Source organism: Lygodium microphyllum, chromosome 27 (assembly GCF_053477565.2).
Source record: "Lygodium microphyllum isolate KBCC chromosome 27, Lygodium_microphyllum_v1.1.10, whole genome shotgun sequence".
Lineage (NCBI taxonomy): Eukaryota > Viridiplantae > Streptophyta > Polypodiopsida > Schizaeales > Lygodiaceae > Lygodium > Lygodium microphyllum.
Genome location: NC_141161.1, coordinates 10054980 through 10066227, shown reverse-complemented (window position 1 = coordinate 10066227; position 11248 = coordinate 10054980).

Below are 11248 nucleotides of genomic sequence, written 5' to 3'. Positions count from 1 at the left end.
CTATGCATTATGTTTTGGTTACAGATGCAGGAGAGCCTTTCACTTATGATGAGGCTATGCGCAGGGGTGACAATCACTCCTGGGAGAGGGCTATGCAGTCTGAGATAGACTCCATGCATAAGAATGAGACTTGGGATTTGGTTGCCTTGCCTAAGGGTAAGAAGGCTTTGCCATGCAAGTGGGTGTACAAGCTGAAAAGTACCCCTGGACACCCCAAGCCGGCATACAAGGCTAGATTGGTAGCAAAGGGTTTTAAGCAGGAACATGGTGTGGACTTTGATGAGGTCTTCTCTCTTGTGGTTAAGATAACCACCCTGCGCTTAGTCTTGGCTTTGGTTGCACAGCTTGACTTAGATCTATATCAGATGGATGTCAAGACGGCTTTTCTACATGGGGACTTGAATGATGAGATCTATATGGATCAGCCTAAGGGGTTTGCAGAACCTGGCAGGGAGCACCTAGTGTGCAAGTTAAAGAATAGCTTGTATGGCTTGAAGCAGGCACCTAGGGAATGGTATCATAAGTTTGATGCCTTTATGCGGTCACAGGGCTATAGCAGGAGTGCTATGGATCCGTGTCTTTACACGAAGAAAGCCCATGATGGCAGTTTGCTTATCTTGGTACTCTATGTTGATGATATGCTGATAGCAGGGAAAGCTCATGATGAGCTAGATACTCTTAAATCTCAGCTGAAGAAGAGCTTTGAGATGAAGGATTTGGGACAGGCCTCACATATACTTGGGATGCGCATTAAGCGTGATAGGCATCAGGGGCTTTTGTATCTCTCACAGCAGGAGTACATTCATAAAGTCCTTGAGCGCTTCCGCATGCAGGACGTAAAGCCTATTGGCTGTCCATTACCTTCTTATGTGAAGGTATCACAGGCCGATTGTCCGCAGACAGATGAGCAGAGGGCCGAGATGGCCAAGATCCCTTATGCTTCAGCCATGGGCAGTTTGATGTACGCCATGATAGCCACTCGTCCAGATATTGCGCATGCAGTTGGTGTTGTGGCACGCTATATGGCTACATCTGGCAGCAGACATTGGGATGCCGTGAAGGGTATCATGAGGTACCTGAAGGGCACATCAGATATGAGTATTTGCTATGGCAGCCAGGATACAGGGGTCGTGGGGTACACTGACTCCGATTATGCAGGACATGCAGATAGTAGGAAGTCCACTTCTGGCTATGTATTCATCTATGCTGGAGGGGCTGTCTCTTGGATGTCTAGGGTTCAGAAGTGTACGGCTTTGTCTACCATTGAGGCCGAGTATGTTGCAGCCCACTGAGGCTTGCAAGGAGGCCATATGGTTAGGCCGTCTAGTTGCTGACCTTGGGATTGATGCTAACCTACACTGCATTCGGATTCTATGAGTGCCATTCAGTTGGCTAAGGATCCGGTCTTCCATGCGAAGACGAAACACATTGAGGTGAGGTATCACTTCATACGTGGTGTCGTGGAGGACAGGTCTGTTGACCTTGTCAAGATCTCCACTGACGAGAATCCTGCAGATCTGCTCACGAAGAGCCTCACTACTGAGCGCTTTGCCTTCCTCAGGAGGTTGATGGGCGTTGGATGAGATGTCGCCTTTCCTCATCCCTTGTACCTATGTACATTTGTACTGTCTTTTCTTTTTTCTCTTCTCTCTCACTAGGGCAGATTCGCCTTTAAGTGGGAGGTTGTTGGGGGTAAAGGCGCCTCCGCCGTGCCGCCCCGTGTATTACTACACTGACAGTACCCGCCACTGCACACTGCAGGTGGCGGGCACCCATCACGTCGCTTTATTCTTTATTCTTTTAGTGACAGTTTGAATAAAGAAAGGCCCGGTCACACATTGTGACCGTTGGAGTTCCCATTTCTTGTCTCTCTCTTTCTTGCTCTTGCTCTCCCGCCATAGCTCGTGTGCAAGCTTCGATCCTTCTCACCTTTCATTAACAATGTTTTTCCCGATGCATTTTTTCCTAATGCAATGATGCTATCCCTAATTACTAAGTGCAGGATGAGTATGATATGGTAGTGCGACCAATCAAACAAAAACGGACACAACTTTTTGACTCTGAGTTTAGAACCAAGTGGGGCGAGATGTACTATAGTGTCAATGAAAATCTTGCCAAGAAAACTCGACATTTGCTAAGAGTTGTAGACCCCAGCCTCGAAGAGAAGTGGTATCAGTAAGTTGCTACCTCTTTATGCCTGCCATTTGTATATACTCAAACTACATTGGTCCAAAGTAACAATGTTTTTGTCAACGCAAAACTATCTCATGCTTGGAGTGGGGCTCCAAGATGGGGGGTGTATTGAATGAGGAGAGAGTATACACATTGGCATCCTCAAAGCTAAATGAGACAGATTGCATAAGGATATTGAAGGCTATGGAGAGTTTTGATAGGAAAATTTGAACATTGATGGGCATGCCTGAATGTAGGTTATTCTTGTTCATCTAAATTATATGCATCATAAGTTTAATGGATTGGTATTAAACGACATAACTTTGATTTGAGCTAATGAAAATGCACCGTTTCAAAGTTGGGTAAGACAAGAGACCTTTTGGGCCATGTTACAAGACGGTGGAAAGAGATTTCTTTTGAGTTGGAAGGACTAATATATTATTCTAGTGGAACATGATTTTTTCTTCCAATACACCCAGGAGATAAAGAGAAAACATAGAGAGCAAATGCTTTGCATTTTCTTCTATGATTTCATGCCACATGAAGATATAGAGTCACAGAAGTCAACGAAGTTGGCAGCATGGAGGCTTTTGTACAGGTAGTTCACAATATCCTTCTTTGGTAGCATGTCTGCGGTGCTATCTTCTTGCCAATCCATGCCAGAATTGTAATGGTGACTTTGCAAGTCAGATTCATGTATGGGTAGATGGAGAGGAGGGCTATAGAAACTCTGCTAGGAGAGTGAGAGGACCGGGCAAATGTGCTGGAGGATCAGCGCATGTATGAGGATTACGATATAGAGCAAGAGTGGGATGAGGAGGTATATCAAAGATGCTCTATTTTCCTCGACTATCCAGAAGGTGAATAACCCTCCAAAGAGAAAGGTTTGTACCAAAAATACTCAATGAAAAAAAACAAACACAAGAAACACAAGGATCCAGAGGCATAGTAAGTGAAATGTGTTGCATTCTTAGGAGTATATTTCACTTTGTTGTCTCCTAATGGAGAGACTGATGGGTTCACAAGAAACTGATACTAGTAGTGCGGTTACTGTAACAAGAAAATAGAAGAGCAAGTGCACATCCAACATCATTGAAGAGATGCCAAGCAATTAATTTGGTTTCTCCACACCTAAAAGGTTGGATGTTTTAAAGTACTATAGCCAAGATATCTCTTGTGTCCCTCTAGTGAAAATATTTCCTTGAATATGAATCATAACCACCAAACCATGTAGGCCCCTTCATTGATATCACTGAAGAGAAAATCGCAATGGAAGGCATCACCGAGGAGGTCCGCGACATTGGCATGGATAGAAGGATACAACAAGTTCTTCCAGATCTTGCGATGGAGAGTATTACCTTACACATCGCTATAGAGAGATGCACAACAATGACGAGAAGTAGTGAGGCATCACATCAAATTGACACACATATTATAGAGCACCAAGATGGTAAGCTTGCTTTTGTACAAAACTCATGATGTGAAGGCACGTAATTCTTGTTCATAACCAAAGTAACATCAATAATATTTTTTAACATGCAGAGGGTGGAAGAATTGAGTGTCTTGGATTTGAGGTCACATCGGACATGGTGCATGTGCAGAGAGGTAAAGAAACAATGCTCGTGAATTCCACACATGTCATGATTGGATGATGTTAGAGCTTTAAAATATTCTATCATTATATGATGTTAATAGTGACGTGTGTCCCTGTGTAGGGAAGGAAAGAATGCATGAACACTGACTAGCTGTGCTAGGGGACATGGCAGCTACCGGTAAACAAGAGTGACTTGTGGTTTTTTTTTCCCACAATACAATGTCAATAAGAATGGTTTGTATTTTTACAGAGGGGGATACAATTTTTGATTTTCAACCTATAATGTTGGAGGATGTGCTAGCCACAAACACTAGGGTGAATTAAGGTGTCTCAATAATACTATCTACAATAACATTTTGTACGAAAAATATGTTGCTGATTATGAATTTATCATGCAGAGGGCCATACTGAAAGTCATGCAAGACATCGTCTCTCGTGAAGCTACAATTGTGTAAGATGTTCCAACCACACATGCAGGCAAACAAACATGTAAGAAGAATATTATACATCATTAACATTCAGTAAGAAGAATATGTTACTAATCGAGGAGTCAATGTGCTGAGGTCCACAACATTGGAAGCGCCTTGGAAGACCCCTTGCAAGTCATTGTCTCCCATGCCGCTATGATGGCGAAGGTGGAGTTGCATACTGTTCTTTGTGACCTATTCGAGATCGGACATGCATTGCAAAATGATTAGCAAAGTGAGGCATTCTCTCGATTGGTAAAGGCATTGGAGGAGGTCAACCAAAACAAGATGGTGGAGGTTGATGAAGAAACCACAAACACAGCATGCGATATCATGGTGGTTCGTCTCCTTGAAGATAGTGCAATGCATGGATTGGGGGATGGAATTCCATCATGGAACTCCCATACTAAGGCGGAGTTATTCAATGCCATGTATTTGGCTGATTGTGTTCTTAAGGACACAGGGATGTTACTTTTCCTTGCCACAACACACTCCATGGTAGAGCTTGTCAAGCAGGTTGTGGAGGATAGACACCGACGAATGGAGTTAGGGCAGAAGTGTTGGGCCTTATGCATGGCACAAGTTGTTCATTGCGAGACACCTGTATATGTCATTGGAGGTAGAGAGGTGAGAGTTTTAAAGTCATGATATGGTCATGCTGGATATTGTTTATATATCATACTTGTTGACTCCAAATAGTGAGTACAATTACTAAAATTAGTATTTCAAGCTTTAAATGCAGGTACATGTGCTATATATTCAAGCGTACATGCGTTCAGACATCGCTTACAATGGAATCATCCCTTCAAGTTCACAAAAGATGTCATTACTGCGAATGAGTGGGTGAGAGATACATCAGGATCCCCAACGAGAGGATGATATGAGATCCAATGTTGTTAAACTATTATAGAGATGTTTTGCAAACATTTAATAGATTCCTAATCTATTATATGACTACCAAATACTGTAGGTGGCATGCAATGTGGTAGGGCTTTTTGGAGCTCGTTCTTGCAAATGTACACAAAAGAAGGGAACACCATTTTAGATTGCAATGCGGGATGTGGTGACTTTGCATCGGTAGCACTAAATTCCAATAGACAGATTGCATGTCTGTATTGCTTTATCAAAGATGGAAGATATCTAAGAGCAAAGGTAACATGTTTACATAAACTTGTACAATATCTGATTGTAATGTAGTGTTCTTTTTCATCATACCAATACATGGGTGCTCACCCTTCCACGTGTGCATATATTGCTGAAAGGTGAGAAGGATCGAAGCTTGCACGCGAGAGCTATGGCGAGAGAGCAAGAGCAAGAAAGAGAGAGACAAGAAATGGAAACTCCAACAGTCACAATGTGTGATTGGGCCTTCCTTTATTCAAACTGTAACTAAAAGAATAAAGAATAAAGTGACAGTGAGACGGGCGCCCGCCACCTGTAGTGTGCAGTGGCGGTGACTGTCAGTGTAGTAATACACGAGTGGCTAGGCGGAAGCGCCTTTACCCCCAACAACCTCCCACTTAAAGGCGAATTTGCCCTAGTGAGGAGTGAAAAGAAAAAAGAAAAAAGACAGTACATGTACACATGCACAACAAGATGAGGAAAGACTTCATCTCATCCCACGCCCATCAACCTCCTGAGGAAGGCAAAGCGCTCTATAAAGAGGCTTTTCCTAAGCAGATCTACAGGATTGTGGTCAGTCGAGATCTTGACAAGGTCAACGGACTTGTCCTCAACGACCCCACGTATGAAGTGATACCTCACCTCAATGTGTTTCATCTTCGCATGGAAGACTGGATTCTTGGCTAACTGAATAGCACTCATAGAATCCGAATGCAGTGTAGGGATAGCATCAATACCAAGGTCAGCAACCAAACAACCCAACCAAATGGCCTCCTTGCAAGCCTCAGTGTGGTTGCAATATACTAGGCCTCTGTAGTAGAAAGGGCCTTGCATTTCTGCACCCTGGACATCCAAGAAACAGCACCTCCTGCATAGGTGAATACATAGCCGGAAGTGGACTTTCTACTATCTGCATGTCCTACATAATCAGAGTCAGTGTACCCCACAACTCCTGTATCCTGGCTGCCATAGCATATGCACATATTTGTAGTGCCCTTCAAGAAACTCATGATACCCTTCACGACATCCCAATGCTTCTTGCCAAAATGCAAGAAGGGAGTCGATGCGAAGCTAAGCAACCACTGAGAAGAGCTCGAGCAATCAGAAGCCAAGCTCTGATACCAGTTGAAAGGGATGAGAGGATCGAAAGACCATGCACGAGCTATGGCGGAGAGCAAGAGCAAGAAAAGAGAGAGAGAGAGACAAATGGGAACTCCAACGGTCACAATGTGTGACCGGCAAGGTTCATTTTTGAAGGTTGCACAGCCCTTCTGGGCCATTATTGACCTGCTGGAGAATCCCAAAATATTGCAAGCAACGCATTTGAAGGGTAAAAGAAAAATTTTGCCCTTCTTGAAGAAAGGCAAAATTTTTCTAGCATTGCATTTGAAGGGCATTTTTTAACTTTAAAAATTAGTATATTATATTATAAATAAATTTATGAATATAATTGCCCAATGCCTAGTTACTAAGGTTATATCAATGATTCATAATAGAGTTGATTAAATTGAATATGTATAGTATAAATTGAATGGAAAAGTTATCTTATACATAAATTAAAACTTTATCGTTATTAAGTGATATTGATTAAAAAGCTTATTTGCACAAGGTATAGATCTTGAAGGGTAATATTTATTGCACACATAATTCGAAGGCCATATTTTAAAAAGTGACCTTCAAGTGGAAGGGCAAGTTCATATAGAGACCTTCAGAAGAAAATATGGACTAGCCCTTCAAAAATGAACACTGGTGACCGGGCCTTCCTTTATTCACTAGTCACTGAAAGAATAAAGAATAAGTGTGACGGTGATGGGCGCCCGCCACCTGCAGTGTGCAGTGGCGGGTATTGTCAGTGTAGTAATACACGGGGTGGCACGGAGGAGGCGCCTTTACCCCAACATACATGACGTGCATCCTGCATAATAAAACTGCTGCTAGAAGAAAACTGCAGCCTAACATTACCAACGCCCACAATATCAAGAGACCTGTCATCACTCAAGCGCACAGAACCCGAAATAGTACGGTATGAATGAAACCACTCTTGGCAAGGTGTCACATGAAAGGGCGCACCTGAGTCTAAGAGCCAACACTGTGCATACATAGAGTGTATCTCTGTCATCTGCGAAGCACTAAAAGAAGCTGCAATGATATAATCATCATCAATATCCTTAGGTTGCATAACATTGATCTCTTCAATTTTAATACTTGACTTTGTAGGCACTATGTTGCGATTAGAAGACTTATCCTACACTTTGTCTTTCCCCTTATCTTTGCGCCTTTCATTGCGCAGTTCATGGCATTGTGGCCTAATATGGCCCTTTTTCCCACAATGGTGACAAGTAACATCTGCATTCTTGCCACGGGATTTGCTACGTGACTTCCCACGAGACTTGGACCAAGATTTTTGAGAATCCCGTCCACGGCCACTACCACTGCTATGCTTTCCATATCCATCATTCCTGCCTCTAATTGTCATAGCATGAGACACACGAGAGGCATCCAAATTCTTACGGTTAAACTCTTCCTACAGAAGAGCACTCTCAACATCATATAATTTCAAGGTAGCAGTAGATGCACATAATGTATTGCAGAATACATCCCATGACTCATTAAGAGTACCAGGCAAAAAAAGAGGAGTGATATCCTCTGCAAAAGTGATGTCCTGCAAAGTCAAGTTCTTGAGTATAGCATGGAACTGGCTCAAGTGAGCAGACATAGTCACATTCTCTTTCATGCGCAGATCCATAAGCTGCTTCAGCCAATACATCTGACTCGCTGGACTTTTCTTGTCATTAAGTTTCTTGATTTTATCCCACAATTGCCATGCACTCTGTTCTTCCTCAAATACATTGTAATGAACCTATTCTGTGAGAGATAATACAATAGTGGACTTTCCATAACTCATCAAGCTCAAACCATTCCTCATTTGGCATAGTTGCAGTAGGCGGTTGCCCGCTCAACCTCAATGGTTTGATCTGCGATTTCTGCACCAACGTCTACCAAATCTGGATCTTCCAATAAGAGTAATTCGTACCATCAAGCTTAGTGATGTTGAAAATAGCATGATCAGTGGACGAACTCGCCATAATGTAGGCTGGAAGACTGGAGACAGTTCAAAACTGCTTGTTGTTTACTGCATAAAATGAAAAAATCACCAAAATCAAGAGAAAATGGCGAGAAAAGTGTAACTAAAGCTGCTGCCCACCAAGTACTAGTGAAAGTACATCATTTCAAAATATTTCAGCATAAAAAATCCATGTCAGTCCGGAGTTATATGCTTACTATAATAAATGACAGCAGGGTACTGTGAGAGTCAATTGCTGCTGACCAAATCACTGCATCAAGTCAATAAATGACAGCCAAGACATGACCAGCCATAAACGGGCATAAATCAGCACCAAATAGTCATCAAGACCCTGATCAAACACCCAAACATGTCACCAAAGCATCCATCAATGAGTAGGCATACCCCTTGGACAGTAGGGCAAAGTGTACATAACACTGGCAAGACCTGACACCAGTAGGTGTATGCTCACAAGAGTGCAAAGCCCAAGCTCAGGTCAAAAGCAACTCCAAGATATGGGTGCATGAACCATGCAACATTTAAGTGTAAGAGATCCCAAAGTCTCAAGTATATGCAAAATGCTCAAATAGCATAAACCTCCTGCTCAATGTCGGTCAAGCATACAAGATGCTCCCACTGGCACAAAAGGTGGATAAACGAGCTCAACAGCTCAATCAAACCAAGTCAAAATACCAAAGACAGGTAACCAAGACAATGCCTCAATAGCATCCCAAGAGCATGATGGCTACGAAGCAACTGTAGGTAGCATCCATGAGCAAGACATACATTCCAATAAAGATCTCTGACAACCAAAATGACATCCAATACAAAATTCCAGAATAGCAAATGATAATCCAAGCCAAGTCTTCAGAGAGCACTAAAGCTTAACAAGTACATGGTACACTATGCCAAGACAAATGCATCAAGCCGTAGGCGTTGAGTAAGCATGTACCCAAAGAGCATATAACTATCAAAGCACTGACCACTGTCAAGCATAAACCGATGTCAATAAGTGTGGGCTGAAATAAGCTCAAGCTTCCAAAAGCATCCGGATCCAATGACAAGCTCGAAGTCATCCCTCGATGATCAATACATCATAGCATAACCCAAGACATACATTCGGAACCAATAGGCATATGTCAAAGCATGAAAGAAAGCTTCAGCCCAAGAGTATTTAGCATGCATTTATGTTATAAACTGTGTATTTCTAGCCCCACAATCAGGCCAAAATCATAGCATGACATGTAGCTTCAATCCCCCAATCAATCGGGATGCAATAGGCATCAAACCGGTTATGTAGTCATGCTCAAACAAGCATAGGCATAAACTGTGAATGTAGCACTAGCATCAAATGTCTATAGACTGTTTATAACAGTCCTGAAACACTGTTTTCAGCCACCAAACCAGTGCCTAATCTCAAAGGATCAATGCCAAGTATCAATACATGTGCCAAAAGCCTGAAATGGAGCCCAAACAAGTGCTTAATGCCAAGCTGGAGCTGGAGCTGAAGTAACTAGTGTATGGCTGAGTGAAATTTGTCCAGAATTAGGCGCAAATATGCGTGATGATGTTGCTGCTCCTGTTGGTCCACGTGGCAGGTTTGGAGAGATTGGAGGGCTCAAACACCAGCCAAAGAGGCCTTGGAACAAGCCTCTAGCAACCCACAACCAGTGGCAAAGAGATATGAAGATTTGAAGCTTCAATGGTGGCTACCCTGTTTACCTAGACATGTGGACTGAAATAAATCTTTGAAATAATGAAGCAATACCTCAATGTCAATGCCCTGATGGTGCCTCAATAGGCCGGGAAGAAGCTCGAGAAGCTGGGGAGTGATGGGAGCTCAAGAGAATGAGCTATGGCTGCCAGGAAGGAAACCCAATGCGAGTGGGGAGTTGATGGGAAGCTGAGAATGCCACAAGCCAATCTTAAGAGTGGGAAGCCCAGCTCTGATACCCATTGAAAGGTGAGAAGGATCAAAGCTTGCACGCGAGAGCTATGGCGAGAGAGCAAGAGTAAGAAAGAGAGAGACAAGAAATGGGAACTCCAACAGTCACAATGTGTGACCAGGCGTTCCTTTATTCAAACTATCACTAAAAGAATAAAGAATAAAGTGACGATGACGGGCACCTACCACCTGTAGTGTGCAGTGGTAGTGACTGTCAGTGGGAAGGTATTGGGTGATTTTGTGGCCAGGGCTCGCCAGGTTTTTGAAGGAAATATCTACATTGTTTAACATTGCCATTTGGAGCTCCATGAAGGAAGAAAACTTAAGTGAGCTACTCCAATTGGTTAGAAGTGAATGTGTGAAGTTGTCAAAGCAAGCACCAACCTTTGTATTCCAATATGGACAAGGAAAGTGCAAAGTAACTCCCACAACAACTTCTACCGAAAGAGTTAGACAAAGCCCCTTTTCATGAAATGTTTTGACGACATTGATTGGCCGGCACTTCAGCCCAACAACAACACTATTTGTGGATGATAGCATGGAGAAGATGCAAATGAACCCACCCAATTCCTTTATATGTCCACCCCCATTTGAGGCAAACCCCATGGACACTATCCTTCTGGAGCACATGCTTCCCTACTTGACCGAGCTAGCGTGCTTCTATGGTTCAGTCCTAGACTTTGTTAGACAGATCACCAATTCTACCCCCCAGCAATGGAACTCGATTGATATTTGATGTGCATGATGAATATGCACTTTCAAAATTATTAGTTTCTTTTTATTTACAAGCGCAATAAAATGAGGATGAGAGGGAAGAGGAGAAAGAGAGAGGAATGTGCGAGTGAATGAGATTGTGTATAGGCATTCACTCAATTGCGATACTA